General features: G+C 46.6%; 1 protein-coding gene across 1 annotated transcript in view; it reads left to right on the top strand.

The window, feature by feature from the left end:
- The window catches only part of DOCK1 (dedicator of cytokinesis 1), a 455,243-nt gene that overhangs the window by 327,854 nt on the left and 102,445 nt on the right, over positions 1-24,944 (top strand). The window lies entirely within an intron of this gene.

The raw sequence follows: 24,944 nt of genomic DNA, 5'->3' as shown, positions 1-24,944 counted from the left end.
AGTTGGGGGATGAATTTGGCCAGCTGCAACAAGCCTACAACATTAAGTCTTTCAAACTTACAAATATGCCAGTGTGGTCTGTGGCTGCCACTCTCGTGGCACTTGTGGTGCTGCCATTCCCTGTGTTAGTGGAGGACACCTGAGTTCTTACTTTGACTCCCCAAGGTGTTTAAGCCACAGCAGCTGCTGTGCTGTGAGCTATGCAGCAGTTGACACTAGTGGGATTCACACCCGGAGGCTCTCACCTCACTCTGTTGAGGAGTGAGGAAGACAGTGGCCTTGGGGTAGTGACCAGGCCCTTACACTTCACAGAGGTGGTGTCTTATGTTAATGCAGTCTGGGGCACAGTCCTTGCTCAGTAGTTATTTCCCTTCTTTTTCTCCCACCTGGGAGTAGAAATACGCACAAGGACCCAACCAATGACTGGGTTCAATGGTTCGATGGGTTTGAGTGGGTTCGGTGCTAAGTTCACTGGCTTTCAAACTGAAGGTGAGAAATGAGCTACAGGGTCATGTTCATGGCCATTTTTGATCACTCCTTCTCTATGCAGATGTGCAACAGGAGCCTAGCAGGGTCAGGGCAGAGTGCTGGGTGTTGGGACCAGTGTGAGCTGCAGTAGATGCGGACGGAGACTGATTCCAGGGGGCTGAGCATCTATGAGCAGGGGAGTTGTGGCACACTGGACATTGCTCAGACAAAGATGTAATGACTCAGGTGTGACTCAGACACCCCGAAGAAGAGGCACATGGTTTTCTAAGAGTACATGAGAAGGAACTAGTTGATCTTGGGTGGCAGGAGTGGAGAAATTTTAACCAATGTGTACCTGAGGCAGGAGCCTCCCAGGGAGAGGCAGCAGCTTGTGCCAGGGTCCAGGCCTGGGAAGGACCAAGCTGGGCAGGGAGGACACTGTGCTGTGTTCATCCGACAGGCTCATGGCTCGGGGCTGCAAGGCCAGCTCTGATGAACACCTCCCCTGACCCACCCCCTGCAGCTGCAATGAAGCTCTCCGAGTTTTGGCCTCAGTGTGGTGGTATTATCTGCTCTGATAAGGTGTTTTGACTGTTTGTGGACAGTTACACTAGGCCCTGTTTTAAATGCTGGATAAGACTGGCCAAGGCCCTGCTTTTGTGTAGTCTGCCTGGTACATGGGTAGGGGCTCAGACAGTAATCCAGCAGCCATAAACATAAAATAGGTCGCACAAAGTCAGTGACTGTTGAGTGTGATAAAGTACAGGAGGGAGCCAGAGGGCACCTGGCACCACGTGCTGCTCATGCCAGGGAGTCTGCAGACCTGCTCTGGAGGGTGGGGCATGGGGTTGTCCTGAGACCGGCACCTGGAAAGGTGAAGCCAGCCTTGCCAAGCTTTCCCTTCCAAGGCTGCCCTGGCACCCAGATGGGTAAGAATCTGCCTACCAGTGTCTTCCCCACCACACGTAAATAAAGGCTTCCCCAAGGACGACAGAGGGGGAGAAAGAAAACCAAGAAATCAAAAAAGATAAAACTAGTAGAGATTGCCAAAGGCATACCGTGCAAATACTGATCACATCAGTAAGAAAATTATTTCCATCCTGATTTGCGTTTCCTTTAAATAGGACATTCAGTCATAGCTTTGCTATAAAATTGATTTATTGTGTTGAAATAATTTCCATAGCAGGGGAACTAATTTGATTGTGTAGCATAAAGAAAATGTATGTGGGACAATGGGGAAGAATTGAGCCAAAATGAATCCAATATATTTTAATCTCTGCAATACAGATTATATTTTCAATTAAGAAGCTTAACTTGCATGTGTGCGGCTGGTGGGAGCTTCCCAGAGCACTTCCTGCATGTGTTTATGGGTAATAAGTCATTTAGCATTAAGGAGGTAGACGATCATTAGCCCATGATCACCCAGTTGCCTCCTGTTAATGGCAAAGTCGATGTGCACCGAGGCTGTGGCTGCATTCAGGTACTGAAAAGGGAAGTGATAGGAAAATGGATCTGCCACGAGGGTGGATATGACCTACTAGACAGAACAGGGGCATCCTGCATTCCATCCCCTCCAGGCCTCTTAATGCCCGTTCCCCAAGTTCATAGTCAGGTAAGAAGCTAGCTTTTGGACTGTCCCTGCGATGTTCTCCGGGAGCAAAGCATATGCGGCCATGTGTCCAAGCGGCTTTGCTTTTATTAATTGCATCTGGCACAAGCTGTGTGGCAGACAAACTTCTGGCCCGACCTTGGAGTTGTTCACTACTGCTTGGCAGGGAGTGAGGGCAAGATGCTAGCCCTCGTGCAGTTGTCCACTTGTCTTGGATCTCATTTAATCGTAAATTACCGCATGAAGTGGAGCCTAATCCTCACATTTTCCAGGTAATGTGATCTGGATGCTACTACCCCCAGGAGCAGACAGGACAGCAGACAGCGCCTGGTGCAGCCCTGGGTGTTCCTCTCTCCTCATTCCTTGACCTCATCCCTTTCTTCCTCCCAGAGCCGTCAACACAGCAGAAGATTCTGGGGCTGGTTGTGCAGATGCTGGCCTTTGACTCATTCCCTTCCCTCTTTCTGATTAAGATAAGAGCATGAGAGAAATAAAGGGGTCATTAGAGAGAGAGAGAGAGCGAGTGAGAGAGGAATTGGCAGCGAGAGCAGAGGCAGATGTGGAGCTGGTCTAAGAATCTATTTCCGGCCTTTCCAGAGGCTGGCTGGGAAGGACGGCGCCAACACACTGGCGCCACGCAGCCCAAGAGCAGTTGCGTAAGCCGTTGCGTTGCGTAAGTAGAACGAGTGCCCAGGGCTCCCTTGCATGTGGCCACGTGGCTGGGAACATGTCAGGTCTGATAGCATCAAATCAGACACCATGCGCCGGGATGGAGAGCCCAGAAAGAGGTCAGAGCCAGGGAAGGGAGGCGGAGCCCGTACCCCAGGAGCAGCAGCGGAGGGGGCTCCAGGAGGGTGGGTGAGCAGGTGTTCCAGGGAGCACTGACCAGCCAGCCGGAAACTGGACATGGGAGGAGAAGTGGCAGGGGCAACAGCAGGTAGGTGGTAAGGTGGCAAATGCCAAATTTAAAATTTGGCTGTGACATCATTTATTTGGGCACCTGCTTGCTGTGGAAATATTTACTAAGCATGAAGTGTGGCAGGTGTAGAAACAGGTCAGCCCCCAGGAAGCCAGGTCTGGGCCCCCAGAGGCTCTGAGTAGCCCCTTGTCCTCCTTGGGAGCCTCCCGGTAGATTCTCCCTTCACCTCCAGCTCCTCCTTCAGACGCTCCTTTGGCCCCACCCTCACCCCCACCTTGGACGCCCCCACTCTCTTCTCTTCCTCACAGCTAGATTACAGTGTGGTCCCTGCGTCCCCAGCCCTCATCCCCTCTTTCTCCTGCTCCCAGGCCATTCCCTAGCAGCTTCTAAAATCCGTCCTACTGAGGTTATCGGTGGTGTCCTTGTCTGGTCTTGGTCATGGCTGATGGCATCCTCTCTGTTAAATGTCCCCAGCTTCCTGTTTCCCTCTGCATGTCTGATTCCTTTTCCCCTCTCTCCTTCCCCCAGCTCCCATGCAGGTTTAGTTTTTTCTGCCCAGAAGAAATGCTGGAGTCCCCCAGGCCTCTGTTCTTGATCTTCCCTTTTAGTTTCTTTATTCTAAAGTCTCTGTGGTGGGCTCTCAGCTGTTCCCAAGGACTTGTTTGTAAGTGGACTCAGATCAAGTTCCAAATGTCCACCCCATCCTGGACCTTTCTCCCAGTCCCAGACCTCACTGACACCAGGTCCCTAAGGTTGAACACCAGACCTTTACACCCAGAGGACGTGCTCAGGCCTCACTCCCGTGGCCTGGAATGGCTCCTTCCTCTCCTCTGCACCAGGCAGAGGCCTCGGCATCATGGCAGCCGCCTTCTTCTCACCTCTCGCCCAAGTCCACTTCATCACCCAGACCTGACCAGCATAGTTCCCAGTGTACAGTGGATGCTCAGTCTCCTTAAAGAACAAAGGAGTGAGACTGAGGGGCCTTGTGGGGTTGTCACATGTGCAGCCCACGGGTCAAACCCAGCCCATGTGCCCCACAAACTAAAGAGAGTTGTTGCAGTTTCAGAGGATTAGGGGGAAATAAAAGAATAATATTTTGTGACAGATGAAAGTTATATGAAATTCAAATTTTACTGCCTATAAATAAAATTATATTGACACATAGTCACACCCAATCATTTTCTTACTATCTATGGCTGCTTTGTACCATAATAGTGTAGTTTATTGGTAAACGCAGCAGAGACCATCTGGTCTCCAAAGTCTAAGTTAGCTACTGCCTGGTCCTTTACGGAAAAAGTTTGCTGATCCCTGAACTAAACCATCCAGTACAGAAAGTTCACTGTTAATAATGAGTTCCGCCACGCACAGGCTCAGGTCATGAGGAGTCATTCTGATGAGAAGTCGGAGCATAACTGCACAAAACACGGTGTGGAGGTACAGAAATGGTTCAAATGCAGACCCTGCCTTTCGGGAGACAGATGCATGACCCCAGAAGGAATAAGAAACATTAAGCTCTTAGAAGTAACTTAGCCGCTGGGGCTGGGAAGGACACACCACATAGGTACTTTGGGTCCTGCTGATGTTACACTTGCCAAGATGACTTGCTTATCTCACTAGGATTAGGCAGAGTTCCCAAACATGCCCACATCCTGATCCCCGTGTTCTGTTGGTACTTCATGCCACATGGCCAGGCATATTCAGATTGCAGAGGGAATGTGGGAAACTTTTAGAAGCCAGAAAAGATAAGAAAGAAGATTTTCCCCTCAAGTCTCTTTCCCAAGACACTTGTTTTTAGTGGAAGGAGACCTGCCATGTTTGTTGGTATCTGTTATAGCAGCACAGGAGTCCAGTACTCTCAGGAAGATCACTGGGTCCCCCTTTTGAATTTCCTGCTCAGAAAATAAATGCCACTACTCCTGCTGGTTTCCCTGTGCTGACTGTACATCAGCTCAACCTCCCTGTCCTGGGCATTCCCTCTCCCCAGCATGGGCCATGTAGGGATCCAGGGTTCTCTGTGTTGTCCTGAGAATAAATTGGTATAAAGCTCAACCTGTGTACCTTCCTTGACTTAACTTGACATTTGTGGATTATGACCTCAATGGCACTTTCTTGAGGATTTTCTTTATCTCAATGTAAAAGCATCATTAGATTGTTTGTGGTTGTAAATTTTTTATGTTTTAACATGTAGGACATGTGGCCCAACTCAGGCTGCAGGACAGAGAGCAGATGTTTGTTCTCCTTTCTGCACTCAGCTCTTCAAAAGGCCCTGCCTGCCTCTCCATGGTGCTCCCTGGCACCCTTTGACCCTCTGGCCCCTTTTTCAGTGGCCTGCTGATGCCCTGCAGGGGGCTTGGAGAGCCGATAGCACATCAGCGGCCAAACCTCTGGTCTGGCCTCTGATGACTGCTTCTCCCTGTGCTCGTTCCAGTCTGTTTCACAAATCTTGCTTCAGCTGTCACCCCACATCAGAGCCCCAGTATCTTAAAGACAACCCTTGTCAAACACTTGCATTCATAGTCTCTCTCCAGCCTCTTCCCTGCTTTCCTGCGTCTGGACACAGAGCGGGAAGGAGAGGGTGGACACATGCTTCCCTGGTGACTCCTGCTCATGTTAACCCAGAGAACACTTTGCCTGGTGCATCCCAGATGGGGGCCACTGTGACCAGTGCAGGGCCATGTGGCTGGCTGATTCATCCAGCGTGTGCATTAATAGTGCCCAGGAAAGTGGGTGCCCCAGACCCTTTAACCTGCTGTAAGAAAACCCGCTGGCCTGGGAGGTCTATCAGTAGCAGAAATGTATTACTCACAGTTCTGAAGGCCGTGGGAAGTCCAAGGTCAAGGTGCCAATAGGTTCCATGTTTCCCACCCATGAGATGGGGAGATTTCATGACGGCGTATTTGGGAGCTCCTAGCCCAGCAGGTAGCACGTTAGAGTAGCTAGATCAATCTGGTCTTCTTCATAAGCCTGCTCTTCCCCGACAGTGTGCTCAGCACTTCCCTTCCTGCGGGGTGGTGCCACCACCAAGTGTGGCATCTGCATCTCGCTCGATCACTCCAGGGTGAAGTGTTGCAACAGAGAAAGAAAGAGCCAGTGGGATCCACATCCCGCCGAATGGCTTCTTGATTCTCGAAGAGGTGGGAGCAGTGGTTGTCTCCAGCATAGTGAGGAGTTGTCATGGGATCAAGGAAAAGCAAGAAAAGAAAGATATTCTCAAGGCCACAGAGATATGTGGTTAGAGACTGACTCACGGGAGCCCATTGTGGGAAGAGAAATCTACTTCCAATGCCTTCAACCCTGGACCTCAAATGACAAAGAAAAACAGGTGGGCTGAGCAGAAATCACCCATCTCAAATTCAGCTTACAGCCTAGCCCCAGCCACATCTCCTGGGAAAGCGGCCTTGACTGCCATCTGCCCGTTGGTTGCCTGTCACCTGATACTTGCCATTAATCAGGCATTCCTTGGAGTCGTCCATTAATATCAGGGTTCAGAAATGCCTGGAAAGCGATTTCCTGTGGGGCAGATTGAGAAGCTCTACTTGGCCACCACTGAGGTCCCAGGGCAGGGCTGGGGACCCGGGCATGTGGCACCCCGTGACAGTACTATTTCTAAACTCATTCTGCAGATGTGGCAGCTGAAGCCCCTTCCTGGGTCCTGTGCTGTCTCTGTAAGGGGGAGACCCCAGTGTGGAATCTAACCAGAGCAATCTTTAGGTAGTTTTCAAAGATTCTGTGAGTTGCTCGTGATTAGAGGTCGGGGTAAGTCAGCTGTTCTCCCACCACTTGGCCATCAGGTTGTAGTGAAAGTCTCAGCTCCGAGGCTGCGGCGCACATAGACATGGACATTTATGAAAAGCATTTTCCCCAATCAGGGCACACATGTGTCCTTTGCTGCCTGAAGCCCTTTCCCTGGGCTTCAGTTGTGCTGCCTGGGCTTTGAGTGCTCATTTGAGGCAGGTGAGAAAACACCCCAGAGGGGAGATTCGCTTGTCAGAGCCATTGCCAGGCACCTGAGTCCCCCAGCCCGCCGCTTCTCACTAGAACGTGGGTCAGGCTTTGCTGGGTTCCTTAAAGTCTTATGTACAGTTCACATATGACCAGGGAGAGTCCTCCAAATCCTTTCAATAAAAAGAGCCCGGTCCTCGTAGTCATTGTACTCATAAAGAAAGCGCAGAGTTCACAGAAGAGAGTCGGTTCTCATTATTGTCTTCATGTATCTGCTTTTGATCAAAGTAAAGAGAATAGAAGCGTGTGCCCCAGTCACTCTTGAAGAATGTGGTTTTCTGATCAAAGCAGAGGTGTCCACCCACAGCTCACGCAGCCCGGCACAAAATCTAAACTGACTTAAAGCATTATGAAATTTTTTTGGATTCTGTGGTGGAACTGGATTGTGTGGTTCTCAAATGTGAGCTTCGTAGATGACTCCGTCGTGCCGCCATATCACATAAAATGAACATATATGTGCTCACCGTTCATGCATATGTGTGGCTTCCGTTTTAGGCATGTGGCTTCCAGCGTGCTGCCTTCCAAGTGCACACAGTTCAGTTGACACCACCAGACGTCACATGTGCTTGTGGGGACTGGGCAAGGGCAGTAACTACCACGGCAACATTAGGCATTTCATGTTATTCATCTGATTATTAAGGCACTTCCACACCTCGGTGATGCCTGACACATTATGCCACTCTTGACAACCAGCCTCCACCTCACCCTTTATTAGCAGCTGAGACGTGGAAGGGCCTAAACTTTGCTTCCCATTTTCCTGACAATTAATTTCCATGATGAAAGTAAATATAGTGTCTTAGCTACTGTTCCTTTTTTAATCCCAACGTGGCTTCTATAATGTCTCAAGAGAAAACAGAACCTCGCCCCAGAAAAAATTATGGAAGAAGGAAGACCGTTCAAGGAAAAGTGAAGAGATGACTCCTTTTTTTCCCAAGGCAAATCGTAAGGCAGTCTGCTTAATTTGTAAGGAATTTGTACAAGTTTTCGAAGACTATAATTTGAAAAGTCATTATATGCCAAGACATGCTTTCAAATTCGATGCATATGAAAGATTGTGTCACAAGGGCAACATAACAGAACTGAAAAAGTTTGTCTTCTCAATAAAATTTGTTTTAAAAATTACAACTCAGGTACCATTGTAAAAGCTAGTTATGTGGTAGCATATTTAATAGCAAAATAATCAAAATTATTCACTGATGGCGAGTTTATTAAGTAGTGTATAGAAAGCATGGCAGATATAATTTGCCCTGAACAAAAAGGGGCAAATCAGTTTGTCTCACCAGATTACAGTCAGGAGGACGAAGAAATTGAAAAATCTATCAAAAGAAGTTTGGAGAGAAAAGTTTGCTAATTCTAAGTTTTATGCTTTGGCAACGGGTGGCAGCACTGATGCTGCAAGTATGGCTCAGCTTGTCATTTTTATTAGAGGTATTGATGACGAATATAATGTCACTGAAGAGATGGCTTCTTTAGTGCCATTAAAAGACACAACTAAACCAACAGATTTATATGAAGCAGTAAAAAATACGTTAAAGCAATTTTCTTTGTCCATTGTCAAAATCTCTGGTATAGTTCCTGACAGTGCCCCGTGTTGGCAGGTAAAAGATAGGGACTTGTAAAAGTAATAGAGGACAATGCAATTTCTATCCCAAACTCACGCTTGATGAAGTGTCATTGCAGAGTACATCAGGAGATGTGTGCACAAAAGCTTTAAAATGGATCATACCATGCAAATCTTCCTCAAGACTGTGCATCTCATAAGAGCCAAGGAATTGAATCATTGCCAGTTCCAGGAAGTCCTTAAAAGTGTTGATGCTGACTGTGGTGACATCATTTCCACTTTTTGGAAATTAGATGCCCAAATCACCACCAAATATTGAAGAGATTTTGATTTCCAACATGTTACCAAGTTGTTTATGGTATCAAAAACCAAATTTTTGCCAGAACATGATAACGAAAACTGGCTTACAGATTTAATATTTTTAATGGATTTAACCACTCATTTAAATGGGTTAAACGTGTGCCTTCGAGGGGAAAACCAACTTTTCAATGTAATGTTTCAAACAATAGCAGCATTCCTAATGTAACTGAAGTCACGGCAAGCTTAAAATAAGGCAAGCAAGTTTATGCATTTGACGCGTTGGCTAAACACAGTCCTGTGAAGAGCAAAACATATGTAGCCTTCCTTTTCAATTTTAGGCAACACTTTGAAAACAGATTTCAAAGTTTCCAGGAAAACAATCAATATTTGGTGCGTTTGGCAAGTTCACTTGCAGACAGTTTTCAAACCTGCCAGTTTTCAAACAGAATGCATAGATAGAGCTGTAATCTGACATTCAATTTAAGGAAAAATTTGAAAAACTTTGACATGATCAAATCCAGTCTCTTTGCTAGACTTCCATAGGCCCTGTCTTCCCAGAGATTTGCTCACTTCCCAATCACGCCTTTTTCATGTCGTTACTTTTTGGCAGCCCCTACATTTGTGAGCAACTATTTTCAAGAATGAAGCACATTAAGGGTAAAATTAGCAGCAAAATACCTGGCGTGCACCTTGAGAACTCACGGGGAATTCCAGCTGCTTCCATCAAACCAGATACTGATGCATTAGTTTCCCAAACACACTGTCAAGTACCCTACTAGTTTTATGTCGTCCACTTTTCTTTTACTGTTATAATAAAAAGTATTTTTAAAAAGATATTTTATTATTTAGATATGTATATTTTCTATATTAATGATCACAATCTTGGGACCTGCTCAGTGATTTTTAAAAGACTCCCTGAACAGGCCACTGCATAACTAGGATTATTATGTGAGGACTTTTCTGCTTGTCTATGGCAGGATATATCTCAAATGTTTTGTACAGATATTGTATGTGCTGTCAGCTTTAGATGGTTTTTGTATATTTAATGTGTGTTTCAAAAACATGGTTCCTTTTCCAATGTGACCCAGAGAAGCCAAAGGTTGGACATCCCTGGATTAAAGGCTGAGGACCGACTGACTGTTCACAGCATGGCACTCTATTGAAGTACTTGAGAGCAATGTGCAGAATTCCTTACCCTTACATTTTACTTCCATGTGTCAGGAATTGTTGTAGGCCCCGTACACAATTTTAGCTCATTTAATCATCATTCCTGGGAAGCCAAGGTGCCCTTGACACCCACTTCATAGATACAGCAGCTGACAACTGGTCATTGGGAGAGCCTGGAAGGTCATCCTTGGAGTCAGGGCTCTAACCATCATGGTAACCTGCTTCTCAACACCAACCGAGGCTTGAATCCCAGTCTTCCAAATCTCAGGCCCAGCTTTTGTTTAAAAGAAAGCTCAGGGTTGCCTATAGGAAGATGCTGACAATGTCTAGGAAAGAATGTACAAGATCAAATGGTCTCAATAGTAAAAGGTAATAGATTTTAATTAGAAAATAGAATAATAAATTAGCTTTCAAGGAGAAAGTCGTGAAAACTATTCTTAGATTTAAGGGTAGGTGGTTGTGTCTTATCTCCTTGAAAATACAGGCATACCTCTGAGATATTGTGAGTTCTCTTCCAAACTCCTGCAATGAAGTAAATTTTGCAATAAAATGAGTCACACAAATGCTTTTGTTTCCTAGTGCATCTGAAAGTTACATTTATACTATACTATAAGTATACAATAGCATTATGTCTAAAAAAACAATGTACCTAACCTTAATTAAAAATACTTTATTGCTAAATATGCTAATGATCATCGCAGCCCGTGGTGAGTCATCTTTTTGCTGCAATAGGTCTTGTTGGTGGCTCTTGGCTGATCAGAGTGGTGGCTGCCGAGGGCTTGGGTGGCTGGGGCAATTTCTTAAAATAAGACAGCAATGGAGTTTGCCATATTGACTATTGACTATTTCATGAGAGGCTTCTCTGTAGCCTGAGATACTCGTTCATATCACATTTTACCCACAGTAGAGCTTCTTCCAACATTGGGATCAGTTCCCTGTGGCCTTGCTGCTGCTTCAACTGAGTTTATGATTGTTCTAAACCTTCCTCACCTCATGAGGTAGATTCCATCTCAAGAAACCACTTTCTTTGTTCATCTGTAAGAAGCAGTTTCTTATCCATCAGATTTCATCAGAGGTTGCAGCAATTCCGTCCCATCTTCAGGCTCCACTTCTGTAATAATCCAGGCCTCGTGCTGTTTCCACCACATCTGCTGTGTGTCTTGAGCCCTCAGAATCATCCGAGGGGGTCCGAATCACCTTCTTCCTAAGTCCCGTTTGTGTTGACATTTTGACCTCCTCCCATAAGTCACGGATGTTCTGAATGGCATCTTGGGATGGTGAGTCCTTTCCAGGAAGTCTTTAATTTACTTTGCCCAGATCCATCAGAGAGGACAGCTTCTTTCCTTAAACCTCCTGAACCAACATTTGCAAGATTTCAACTTTCCTTAGGCAACTGCCACACCTGTCTCCCCCCTGACAGAATTGAGGAGGGTGAGGGCCTTGCTCTGAGTTCGGCTTTGGTGTAAGGGAATGTCATGGCAAACTGTCCACATCAGCTGGAAGGCTGTTTGCTTCCTTGTTCACGCATTCACTGCAGTGGCACTTTTAATGTTTTGAAGAACTTGCTTGTGTTTACAACTTAGCCAGCTGTTAGGTGCAGGAGGCCCAGCTTTCAAGCCTATTTTTTTTTTTTTTTGACGTGTATTTCCTCACTGAGCTTAATCATTTCTAGCTTTTGATTTAAACTGAGAGATGTAAGACCCTTCCTTGCACTGGAACACTTGGAGGTCATTGTATGGGTCAAGAGTGGGGATAGCTGGTCCAGGGGAATGACTGGTCATGGGGAAGGCCGGTCACAGGAGGATGGCTGGTCACAGGGGTTGGCCAGCCTGTGGAGCAGTAAGAACTGTCTTACTGGGGCACTATTCGTGGCACCCCAAAACAGTTACATTGTGAATACTGAAGACACTAGTCACAGATTACTATAAAAGGTACAGTAATAATGAAAACGTTGGAAATACTGTGAAAATTACCAAAATGTAACACAGATTTGGCCCGTGAGCTGTACGTCACCACCTCTGAGATTTGATATTGTTCAAGCCAATAACCTTGAATGTGACATTGTTCAATTTTACATTTCCCTGCTTGGGGTTTTAACTTGACCTTGGGAGATTCCAGTTCCATTATAGGATGTGCAGGACCGTGGGCCTCTCCGTAAGGAAAGCCGCCCTGGATAGTGTGGCTCAGAGGGATTATGTAAATGCGAAGGACGACTTGGGTGCGTTTCTTGGGACTGCATGGGAAGGAAATTCGTTACCCAGCTCTTGAGCTCCTGTGGTCCAGGTCGCTGAACTGAATCCAGCAAACAAATGAGCTTGGAATCAGAGGACATTACAGACTTAGAATAAGGTTCTGCCTGTTAATAGAAAGTGTCACGCAGGTGGATTGGCAAGGCGCAGCCTCCTGAAGGAGCCACCATGTTCTCTCCAGCCCAGTGCAGGCTGCATTTCCCGTGGTATCTTCCAGCCTCCTCCTCACTACACTGAGTCCTTTGTCCTGCTGGGGATGCTCAGAACAGCCTGGGCCAACAGAAGAAGCATCTTCATGATGATACCCCTCCTCTGGGGCTGGTCACAGGCTGCAGGAGGAGGTGAGAAGGCACAGAGAAATGTGTCTGGTGTTGAGGTTTGTGGCTCTCAGTGAGGAAAGGGTCAAACCGACTGTGGTTGCAGAATTCTAGTGATGATTCCCAGGCCTCTCACCCTTGTGTCACCTCCTCTACGGGAGTGTGGGCAGAGCTCAGAATACAGTACATTATCACTCCTGTGATTATAATAACTAGCACCGAAAAGGGGAGCGTGCAGATACAATTAAGGTTTCTAATTAGCTGACCTTAAGGCAGGGAGATCATCCGGGTGGGCCTAATGTAATCACACAAGCCCTTTAAAAGAAGAGTTTTCTCTGGCTGGAAGCAAAAGAAGGAAAAGAGATTTGAAACAGGAGGACGGCACCTGCTAGTGGGAAGGAAGGTTTGCAGCCCCCAAGAGCAGAGGGTCACCCCTGACATGGATGTTGCTGAAAGCCTGGCTGAGCTTGGAAACCCGTGTCCCTAGATAAGAGTCCAACCTAGCCAATGCCTTGAACTCTGTCCTCTGAGATCTACACAGAAAACCCAGCTGAGTCTGTATTTCTGACCCTGGGATCTGTGACATTACAATTTTTTAATTCACTAAGTCTATGATAATTTGTTAAACAGCAACAGAAACCCTACCCAGATGGTGCCCTTTCCAGGGTCTGCATGTAGCTGAGGGTGAGCTGGGGCTTTGGGCTGGTGTCCTATCTCTGAAGTACCATTAAGAAACATGGTCTACTAGCTCAGTGTCATGGCAGGTGCCTGTAGTCCCAGCTACTTGGGAGGCTGAGGCAAGAGGATCGCTTGAGTCCAAGAGTTTGATGTTACTATGGGCTATGACACCATCGCAACTCTACCCAGGGCAACAGAGTGAGACTTTGATGAAAAAAAAAAGAAGAAGAAGAAGAAGAAAATAAAGAAACGTGGTCTCAGAACCTGACAGCAAACCTCACCAGACCTCCCAGGCCCACCTGCACAGGTTACCTTCTCCTGTGAACATCTTTGGCACTCTCTTGTGCACTCTCTATGGACAAGGATAGTTTAAAAAGTCCCGTACGCTGAACAGTTCTGAGCCGCCATACAATCAAAGCACTGAAAGCTCTCAGCTATGGGACATTTTCTTTTCCTAAGAGCTTTGACAACAGCTGAGCTTTCATGCACATTAATTTCCTAAATGCTCCTTTAGCCACTACAAGCTGAGCAGGTCCTTTGGAGACCTCTTTTGAAACACAATGGGAAGGAGATGAGGAAGGCCCCCATCTTCTGTCTCCATCATGCTCCACAGAGGAGCTGCCAATTACAGAATAGTGAGTTCACCCTGGCTCCTTACAGACACTCCTCCAGTCTCCCTCCCCTCCAGACCATCATAAAGAAAAGTGGAGTTCAGAGATATTAACTAACATGATCGAGCCTGTAAGTGGCGGTGCATGAATCAGGCACAGGTCAGAGACCTCGGGCCCCTGCTGCTTCCACATCTCCACCTGTCTGTGTGATCCCCTGGCTCCTCCTGAGGGGAAGCAACAGAGAGCCCCACCATGCCCGGTGAGAGGGAAATGCAATTAGTGAGATGAAGGTTCTCGACACCAGTGAAGATGGGGACCTGGAGACCACCTCTCTGCCTGCTAGGTGGCTGCTCCCAGAATGCTTTCGAGCACATCAGCTCCCCCTGGGGCAGAGGGCTCTCTTGGCACCACTCTCAGCAAATGCACCCCCAGCTGAGGATGCCAGTACACTAAACGTTACAGTGCCCACAGCAAGTCTCAGAAATGAACCAGGATAAATTCTAAGCATGAAATAACTTGAAAGAAGCATCCTCCTTTTAACTATCCTAGTTTTTGTTTTTGCTTTTTTTTTTTTTAATTTTCTGCCTTGAGCCATGTAGTTCATTCAAGTCCTCTGATGACTTAATTTTTTTTCTGGGCCTCCAGGGTGTCTTGGTTTACTATATTTTGTAAGGCTACATTGCTGGATTCCATGGGGAATAAAGATTTGGCACACATGGACCCTCAGTGGGTCACAGTAGACTGGGGCTGTGCTGCAGAGATGAGCACTGTCCTGCATGGCCCTCACTGAAATGAGGCCCGGCCAGGCTGTCAGGGACCCCCGGCGTATGGTCCTTGCTGTCACCAAGTGTCTGTCTGTTTCTTTGTGTGTACTCATTTATTAATGCCCCACCCATTCTCAGACAGATCAGAACAGCCCTGTTCTTTACAGAATAAAAGTGAAGAGATTCTTATTCCTGTTTTTATATTTTTTAAATCATGGCACTGAGTCACTTTGATGGTGAAGAGACACAGACAGAAACATCCTGACTGCTATGGCCGCCGTTTTGGGAGAACGCCTCTTTGCTTTCCTTCTCGGATTTGTTTATCTGTGGCACTCGTCGCACTCCGTGTTGTTCAGTCAGCACTACCATTGACTTCCAAAATGTCTCCTCACTCCAAACAGAAACTCAACTCTCTGATCCGCTGGAACACCTGCGCCCAGTCCCTTGTAGCTGGAACTCACAAAATACTCCATGACGGACCACGGTGCACAGTCTTACAACCAGCAGGCACATCTTCCAGGCAGTGCCTGAGAGGTGGGGCTTGGTCCCCTGCCCTCCCTGCCTCCTCTGCCCAAGGCAGATCCATCCCTGGCTGTCTTTGACCTCATCCAGTTAGCAGGAACCACAGGACAAGCCTGGGAGAGGAGGGAGGAGGCTTGATGACAGAGACTGGGGTGGTGCTGCGGGGGTCTCTGGGGTGAGCCAGGATCCTTCCTTATTTGCCAAGATTGGCTCTAGAGTGAGGCTTTGCCCTCCCTTCCCTGCCTCCTCCAGAAGTAAAGACTTCTCACTTCCTCCTGTTTGCTGGTGGGCACGTCTGACATGTTTATCTTGGAGACGTTTCCTATTACTCAAGGTGTCCCGAAATCTGTCAACACTTACTTTGTGAAGCTGAGCTAGGTGAAGCAGGCAGGGGAATGGGTGGCCTTATGACTTTTCAATGTAATCCTGAAATGAGACTGTTAATTAAGACATGCTTGGTGCAAGACGCCTGGAGTGCAAGTGAGGCATCTGCCCTCCTACCTCGGTTTCTAAACTGGTTCATCCCAACACTCGACAGCTCCACGTTAGGGATGAAAACGGGCAGTTATCTCCTCTGGCTTTGGAGGGCGCTTTTAAAGGTCTTTCTGAATTTAAAAAAAAAAAAAAAATAGATGAGGAACTCTTCAAATATTTTCCTAGAAGACAGATCAGGATTGAATAACTTCTCAGGGATTGGAAAAATGTTCTCTAAAGAACCAACACAGGCTACTCAACACAGTAGGGATAGAGGGAAGATAGCCAGACGATCTCTAATAAATGAGTCTGGCTGTGTTCTGAGAACACTGTATTTATGCTGCTCACACCTGTTAGGATGGCCACATCGGGAAAAGAAAGGGAGCAAGTATGGATGAGGGCGTGGAGAAACTGGAATTCCTGTGCACCATTCCTGGAACTGAAAAATGGCACAACTTGGCTTGGTGCCTTGCCTGTAGGACAGTGGTTATGGCATCAGCCACATACACCTAGGCTGGCGGGTTCAAAACCGGCCCGGGCCAGCTAAAGAAAAACAATAATGACAACTGCAACAAAAAATAGCCGGGTGTTGTGGCGGATGCTGTGTGTAGTCCCAGCTACTTGGGAGGCTGAGGTAGAATTTCTTGAGCCCAAGAGTTTGAGGTTGCTGTGAGATGTGATACTACAGCACTCTACTGAGGTCGACCTAGTGGAACTCTGTCTCAAAGGGAAGAAAAAGAAAAATGGCACAGCCATAATGGGAAATAACACAATGGCTTCTCAAAAACTTAAAAACAAGATTACTATATGATCTTTCAATTCTAAGTACATACCCAAAAGACTTGAAAGCAGGGACATGAGGAGATGATTTGTACAGTGACATCCATAGAAACATTATTCACAATAACCAAAAGGAAGGAGCAGCTCAGTCATCCCACGGGTGAATGGATAAACCCACTGTGCACACATTCAACAAAATATTGCTTAGCTTTGCTGGGTGCGGTGGCTCATGCTAAGCATTTTGGGAGACCAAGGTGGGAGTCCCACTTGAGGCCAGGAGTTCAAGACCCACACACAAGAGCAACATTGCAAGACCCTGTCTCTGCTAAAAATAGGAAGAATTAGCCAGGCACGGTGGGACATGCCTACAGTCCTAACTACTTAGGAGGCTGAGATGGAAGGAAGCCTTGAGCCCCTGAGTTCAAGGTTTGCAATGAGATATGATGACACCACTGTCCTCTACACTGAGCAATAGGAAGAAACCCTGTCCAAAAAATATATGTGTGTGTGTGTGCATGCATGCGTGTGCATATACACACACACACCCAGAGGGTACCAAAAAATGTATACAATACTTAAGAAAGGAAAAAACTGTATTAAAATTATAATACTCAATATATACCAAGAACAGAAGGTAAATACAAGTCACATTGGACGTCTGTCATTACAAGAGGAGCTCAAAGTGTATACAGAATATAATATGTAACACCCAGATAACATCTCTTATGATGTGTACACATTTTCTGCACCCTCAGTTTATATTATCAAGCCTTAACAAGGAAGGAATTCTCACACCTTGAGGGTACTATGCTCAGCGACTGAGCCAGTCCCAGCGACAAACACTGCCTGAGTCCACTGCCTGGAGTGGGCACCTCACGGAGACAGCAAGGGAGTGCCGGTGGCCCGGATGGAGGTGGGGAAAGGGGCTCCTAGTTAATGGCTGTGGCATTTCAGTCTGGGATGAGGAAAGAGTTCTAAGGGTGGATGGTGACTGTGGAGCACGACAATGTGAATGTACTCTGTGCTACAGAACTCCGTATACTTTAAAATAGCTAAGGTGGCAGATTTTGTGTTATGTGTGTTTTAACCACAATTTTTTAAAAGCCTTAAAAAACACCTTCATTCACAAACACAGACCTTAGCCCTGCTCTGAGGACTGGGGAGGCCATGGGGCCGGTGCAGGAAGCACAGCTCTCACCAGGTGGGTTTGAGAAGCAGCTGAAGTGGATTGTGGGTCCACGTTCTGCACAATTCCTAGGCAGACATGTGTGTTACTTATAGCCATAACTGGTGCCGTCCACGGGACGACTGCCGCATTGCAGATGAGGGTCCTTGCAAGAATCTAGGGAGGTGGCACCTGATAGCCATTTTTCGTATAAGACTGAGCCCCACCAACCCAGCCAAGCCACACAGCTGCACTGGCCAGGAGGACGGGGTAGTGTAGCCCCGATTCCTGCCCAGGGGTGCACCACAATTAACCCTCAGCCTCTGCATGAAGGATGCGCTTTCTTTGGCTAAATGAGTTATGAAGGAGCCCCTCAAATCCATGCTGCAAAGCAGATTAAACTTTAAGGGACTTAGCCTGGCAAAAATCAACTTAGAAAACATTATAAAAAACAATACTGACCGATCTGAAAGGCTGCATACTGTGTGACTTCAGCTATATGACGTTCTGGAAAAAGCCAAACTCTGGAGACCATAAAAAGGTCAGTGGTTGCAGGGGGCTGGGAGGGAGGGATGACAGGATGGCCACAGGGATTTTTAGGCGGTGAAAAACATCGTGCAATAGTAGATACCTACAATCACGAATTCATGCAGCCCCCAGACTGTGCACCATCAGGAGCGAACCCTGATGTCAGCTGTGCACTGTGGGAGGGGGCTGATGCTTGGGGGGTCCATGTGCGTTCATCACATGTAACCTCAAATGATGGTACTAATAATGGGGGCCCTGGGTATGGGGGTATATGGGAAACTTGTAGTTTTCACTCAGTTTTGCTGGGAACTAAAACTGCTCTAAAACCTTAAGTCCATCAAGATAATAATGTGTGGGGTGGGATGGGGGTGCAGATGAAATGGTTCCTGGGGATAATAGTAATAATGTGGGGGTGGGATGGGGTATGGATGGACAGTCACTGGCAGAGACGCTCATCCCTGATGCCAAGTGAAGGGCACGTGGGTCTCTGGTACACTGTGCTGTGTGTTGGAAATTATCCTTTGTACACTGGAAAAGCAAAACAGCCGCAGGGATTCCTCTGCGTCGTGCTGACTGGGATGCCCGAGGCTCCTGAGGAAGGCCGTGTGGCCGGGGCACAGGGGCTTGGGCTTGGTCCAGTCCTGTTGTTGGCCTCCCAGGAAGGTGAGGGGCAGCCCAGTGTGCCTCATTGCTTAGTGGGAGGCAGACTAGGCGACAGGGTCCCAGCAGTCTGTGCTTGTGGGGACGGCACAGCCTCAGTCCAGAGTGGACAGATGCTGCCTGCCTGGGAATCCTCTGTGCCGCCCTCAGCCTCACAGCCCACGCCTGCCGCCTCCGGGCTGGCCAGCAGAAAGGTTCAGGTTTTTAGGCAAGAGTTTGATGGATGTTGAAGCCTGTACTGATTTGAAGAAGAAATTAGGAAATGTTGGGAAAAAGAAACTCCCTTCGGTACAGACTAGACAAAACTCTAGTGGGGTCCTTCGGCATTCCTGCTCCTGACCAAACCCGGGCTGTGCCTCCAGCCCTGCTCATTGCCAGAATATTATAGAGACATTGGTCTTGGCACAACTTCCCAGGGACACGAGGCAAGTCCCACCCAGGCCCCCAGACGTCGCCCCATTCTCCCTCCTGTACTAGGGTCTTTCCTGGAAGTCACTTTTTTCTGCACATGTGGTTTTTGTTTCTCAGTTGAGGTCCCAGGATGGGAAACCACTGACCCTATCTCCTCACTGCTTTGCCAAAGGAGCCTCTCTGCCAAGTGCAGGGAGGTGCTTGGAGACTGAGCAGCCGAGAGAAGCATTCGTTCTCTCTCCTTCCCTTTTAATTGAAGTGACACTTTCTGCATCTCTTTTATCACTTCACCTTAAGTTGCCTCATCTTCCCAGCATTCCTGAATTATGCAGAAATCTTTTTAAGGCAAATTTCCAACTACTGTTACTTGACCGTTGTTCTGCAGGGATGGAATCTGTCACTTTTAATTTGTTTCCCTTTTTTCCACCCATTTTGGGCAAAACATTTTGTTAAAAGATGCATACTGCCCCCCCCCACCTCCAAGCGACTTGTTTTGATGCCAGAAGTATTTAAACGCCCTCATATTGAACTGTACAAGCTAATTATGTAACTTAAAGTCAATTCAGGCAAGGAATAGAAAACCCTGCAGCTCCATGATTTGGGCACTGGGGCTTTGTGATTCCCTAGGAAGTTCAGCTGCGTCTCCCTCTGCGGTCAGGAGGCACCTCTTCTTCCGGTTCCCTTGGTACCAAACACCCGGTCACAGAGATGCTAGAAGGGCCCAAGGCTCTGTCATAATAAAGTCATTTTAGGGCCTGTAATTGTGCCAGGAGTGTGTAATAGTGAAATTGGTTCCTGATTACTTTCTAGTTGCGAAGTTCCCCTCTGCTCAATTACAACATAATTCCTTAGGACTCTGCTACTTTCGCTGTCTGCACGAGGCTTCCCAACAGGCAGCTTTTCTAGACGGTCTCCTGTGGGTCCCCACGTGGCGTTCACCCACCCTTTTTGTCCAGGGACAGAGCGAGGATGTGGGTGGGGAGGCCAGGCTGGCCAGACCGCTCCTGGAAGCTTCATGCCCTGGAGGGGCCTGGAGCTGGACCAGTGCCTCCTACAGCCACAACCCTGCCCCACTGGCCATCACCCACCTGCCTCCCAGAAGTGTCCACTCCTCAGGGCATGTCTTCCTCTTTCACCAAATTCGACTTAACATTTTGTGAAGTGTCAGTGGAGATCATGGCGTTCAAATGGCTTTGCTCTTGGTGGTGCAATAGCACCTTCTTACCTTTACTCTCAAAGTTGAAAACAAAACCTTTACATTCAAAGTTCCAGGGAACTTAGACGCTATCGTTTAGTACTTAGATTTGTTTTGGGAAGATATGAGAGCCTCAAAAATTTGAGCAACTCAGTGTGTTTGTTCTAACATTGCTTTTTTAAAACTTTATTTTTCATTGACAAAAAACACTGGCTATGTGGTGTTGTGCCCTGTGAGGTCAGGATACACGTGAGCATTGTGGGATGATTAAATTGGACAGATTAACATAGTCACACCTCACGTCCTTATCATTTCTCTGTGGCATTGTGCAACTCTGAAGGTCAGGTCACTTTTTATTTTTTATGGAAGGGAGCTGTTGATTAATAAATAAAATTGAATTAAGACTTTAATTGTCTAAATACGTGTATGTGGAACTACAATTAAACTCACATTTGACACTGAAAGAAGTTAACAGTATTTCACATCTAGTAGGAGCTCATGAGACTAAATGTCCAGGACAGTACAGACGGAAATCAAGAAAAGTTTCTCAATTCTTTTTGTTGTTGTTGCCGTTTTAATTGCCTAGGCTTGGGAATGAACCGTCGGCATTTCCCATTGGCTTTATATTTTTAAAAATGGATAATGTTATGACAGGTTTGATAAAGACGCTGCTTCTGACTTCCCGGAGACAGGAATCGGTTACCAAGAAGAGAGAGGATGTTTCTCTCCATTGGGTCATTAAAAATAAAATTTACAGGCTTCTAGACCTTAGGGCTTTTTTTGAATCTTTTTCAGATGACATAATTTGCCTGTGATTCTTTCTGCATTATTTATTTGTGTGTTTGGTTTTATCTCCTAAAATTTTAGATTATAAATAAATCCTTCCATAGATTAAAAATGACAGAAAAGAACTCTCTTAAATACGGGCTTACCCTTTTTCTCTCATTTCGCCCATTTGGGACAGCAGCCATGAGAGCATTTAATTCTCACACCATTAGTTCTGGGTTTTTTGAGAAATTACTTAATTCTCCCGGCTCCGAATTAGACAACGTGTTTGGTCCACAGGGTGGTTCGTTGATCTCTTCCCCCGGGTCTTTGCCAGTGGAGCAGAATCAGCACCAGTGTGCACTGTGCTGGGGGCCTGTGAGCCTCTCGTGGCCCCCACATTACATGCCTGATGTTTACCCACCACAGTGGTGAATGAGGAGAATCAGGAAATACTAACTACCAGGAGCGGATTCTACCTCTTCATTGGAGCAGACTCTGAGTGTTTTTGTTTTTGTTTTGTTTTGACTGCTGGGAGGTTCTGGACATACCTGGAGTCCAAGAGCTCTGCTAGTAATGAACTAATGGTTCCTAAGATGAAAGCATTTCAGGGTAAGCACAGTGGCAAGGAGTGTTTGTAGCTGCCTTGGGCAGTCCTAATATATAAACGACAAGGTTCCTGCCATCAAGACACAGGCTCCAGAACAGAACAGAATGAGGGAACCATGCCCAGTCATGCATGCCCAAGGTCTAATGAGAAATTTGGATAACAAGAACCTAAAAAGAGCTGAATCTCCCTGTAGAAAAACTATGCAGAATGCAAGGACTCCAGGAGAGCCAGAGACCGCCAGATGGCCAGCGTCCTGGAGCCCTCCTAGTTGGAGGCCGATCTTCCGTCCGTCCATCCCCCACCCACCCTCTCCTTCCTTCCCTCCTGTGCAGTTACCCAGCGAGCACACACCATGTGTTGGGTGCTGATTTGGCATCAAGGACACCTGGGTGAACAAGCAGACGTGGCCACTGCCTTTGTGACACCTATTGCTCACACAGTCTGAGGGCTTCCCTAACCCTGCGCCCAGCCCCACAGTGTCCAGCACAGAAGGCGTCCTCAGGAATGCCGAGACAGGCAAGCCCACCACACCCTGTCCTCCCTAGCATTGCCTCCTGGAGAAAGGACAGTGATCTTGAGCTGCGCTGAGCCTTTGCTAGTCTAGCAGAGCATCTGCCATTTGGCTTGGTTTGTGATCCTTTCCACATTCTTCTGTAACCAGATTGCTACGCAAAAGCTTCTAATATACTTTTCTTATTTGTTTTCCCTAGTTTTACATTTATTAGAAATAACTTATGAAGTACAAGGCATGCATGACTGGGCATGGTTTCCTCATTCTGTTCTGTTCTGGAGTCTGTGTCTGGATGGCAGGGACCTTGTTGTTTACATATGAGGACTGCCCAAGGCAGCTACAAAGACTCCTTGCCACTGTGCTTACCCTGAAATGCTTTCATCTTAGGAACCAACTTATAAAGTATAATAGATATTCTTACCCGAAGTTCCCTGTTTCTTTTTGCCTAGTTAGATAATCGACTTATCTGCAAGGTGACTGGGGGTTGTAGCTGTAGCATATAATTTCTGCGTTTCTTGGATGGTTCTGTGGAAGTGACATGGCCGTTGATGAACTTGATCCTGAACTTCTTCTGGTCTTTGTTTATTGCATTGATTATTTTTTTATTTGATCTTTTCTTTATTTTTCTGCATGCTACTTGGATTTCCCATTATTTAGGTTTTGTTCCAGCTTTTTAAAAAATGTATGAGGAATCTAAATTATAGAATCTGTGTCTCAGCACTGTACGTTCTCGGGTGTCAGTTCATTAAGAAGTTTTTGTTTAGCCTTCATATTATTTGAGCATGGCATTTAAAAAAAGAGAGAGAGAGAAATTTGTGTATATTTAGCTGAAATTGCTCTGGAACTTAATTAGAAGTAGCATGTTGCAACTATTGTAACTGTTTGGGTGCTATCCTGAGACAAAATAATTACCCTGTAATAATAATAATGCATGTTCCAGGAAACTTGTCATTATTGTCATAGAGTGCTGGAGAGTGCTTCTTTAAGCTCATAAGGACGCTATAGTACTCTGATGAACAGCAGAGTTCCAAAGCTGACAGGGAAAATTAAAGGAAAAAAAGTGTTAGGGGTCATAGCCCAATATTCTTGTACATCATGAGAGCCCACCCTTGTCAGGACAGGAAGCTGCTGTCTGCCACTGACACTTGGGGGTTCTTCTGTGATTCTTGGGGTCAATGCCATGCACATCCCCAGAGGCTGTTTGAATACAAGCTGCCAAGTTCAAGTGGGGAAGATGGACCACCTTCCCATTGGCTCATGTCCTGTACTTCTGAGGGCTGACCATGGTAGGAAAGACACCGGCCCAAGACTGGAAGGTGGACGAGAGATGCCAGTCATCCTTTCTGCACAAGGCACATCCTGAATTTTATCATTTTTGTCCTGGGTCTTGTATTAATTTGTCGGGATGCCCTAAATGTCCTGTATCCAGATTTTTTTTTTCAATTGTAGAATTCAACAATAAGAGCTGTTTTTCAGATTTAACTGGGTATCCGATATTTGCCAAATCTGGCCAGCCTGTGGCTGATGAGTGCAGCTGCCCAGTCTGTTTGCTTAATGGACAAGGCAGTGCTCCCCATGCCCTTCCATTAATACCCACTTAAAAACACTAATTCCTCCTTTCTGGTTATATTTTAATGTCCCCAGGGAAGAACTCAAATACCTCCCATCTGCAGTTTTGCTCAGTGACTGGGAGAGCAAACCCCGTCACGGCCCTTCGTCACAGCTGTTTCAGCCTTTGACCCAGCTGATGGGTCTCTTGATGTCTGCACAGCCCGCTCCTAGGGCAGCAGCTGTGTGAGTGTGAGAGCGTCGTAGTGAGTGACGGGGGTGTTGTGCAGGAGGAGGTGGTGGCAGGTGGTGTAGAGACTCCGTATAACCCCAGGCGTTGAACCCCTTCTTCCCTCCTCCCCGGCTCGCTGCCTTTTAGCAGCTCTGAGATGGCCGGGGCAGGGGGAGCTCCTCCAGGCGGGCTTCGCTGAAGAGATTATGTTGTCAGAGGGCAGCAGTTAGGAGTAAGTAACCTAGACTTCCCTTAGACTCTGGCTGCTTCCTGCTGTCTAAATAGAGAAAGTGTAATTAAGTTTATTGTCTGTGACCTAGTGCTAATTCCTCTTACATTCTGCCTTTGTGTGGAAGGAAAAGGGTCTTTGAAAGAGTAGCTGGACTAAGCTTCAGCATTGTAGACATTTTCAAGGGTTATAAAACGAATCTACTGAATGAACAGGCGTGTGAAACACAGTACTCTGGGGTTGTTGGCGACAGCCCAAATTGCACATTTCATCACAGAACAGCAAACGTCATGGCACTGAAGAATGTCAAAAGTGTACATTACCAATGAATCAAGGAATTAAAATTCTTACTAAAGTTCTTGAAAGTCATCCTTTTCATAGTTGTGGAAGTTTTTTAATGGTCTTTAAACAAGTAAGGCATGATCAAAATTAGCATGCAAAGTCCAGAATACACGGCACTGAACTTGCAAGCCATTCTAGCGACAGTGCACCAAGCCATTCCAAGTCTAATCACTGACGGGTAAGAACACAATCGCATGCGTAACTTTAAAAGGCCGGCTAAGCAAAGATCAATGTGATAATACATATATTAAGACACTGCAACTTGAGAAAATGATTCAATTTGCACCTTTTCTTTCTTCCTTTTTTTAATTAGATTTTTTTTTTTTT

This window comes from Otolemur garnettii, unplaced genomic scaffold (assembly GCF_000181295.1).
Source record: "Otolemur garnettii isolate 467f Iridium unplaced genomic scaffold, OtoGar3 scaffold00075, whole genome shotgun sequence".
Taxonomy (NCBI): Eukaryota; Metazoa; Chordata; class Mammalia; order Primates; family Galagidae; genus Otolemur; species Otolemur garnettii.
Note: the sequence above shows the minus strand (reverse complement) of the source record. Positions and strands in the feature narration are given on the sequence as shown.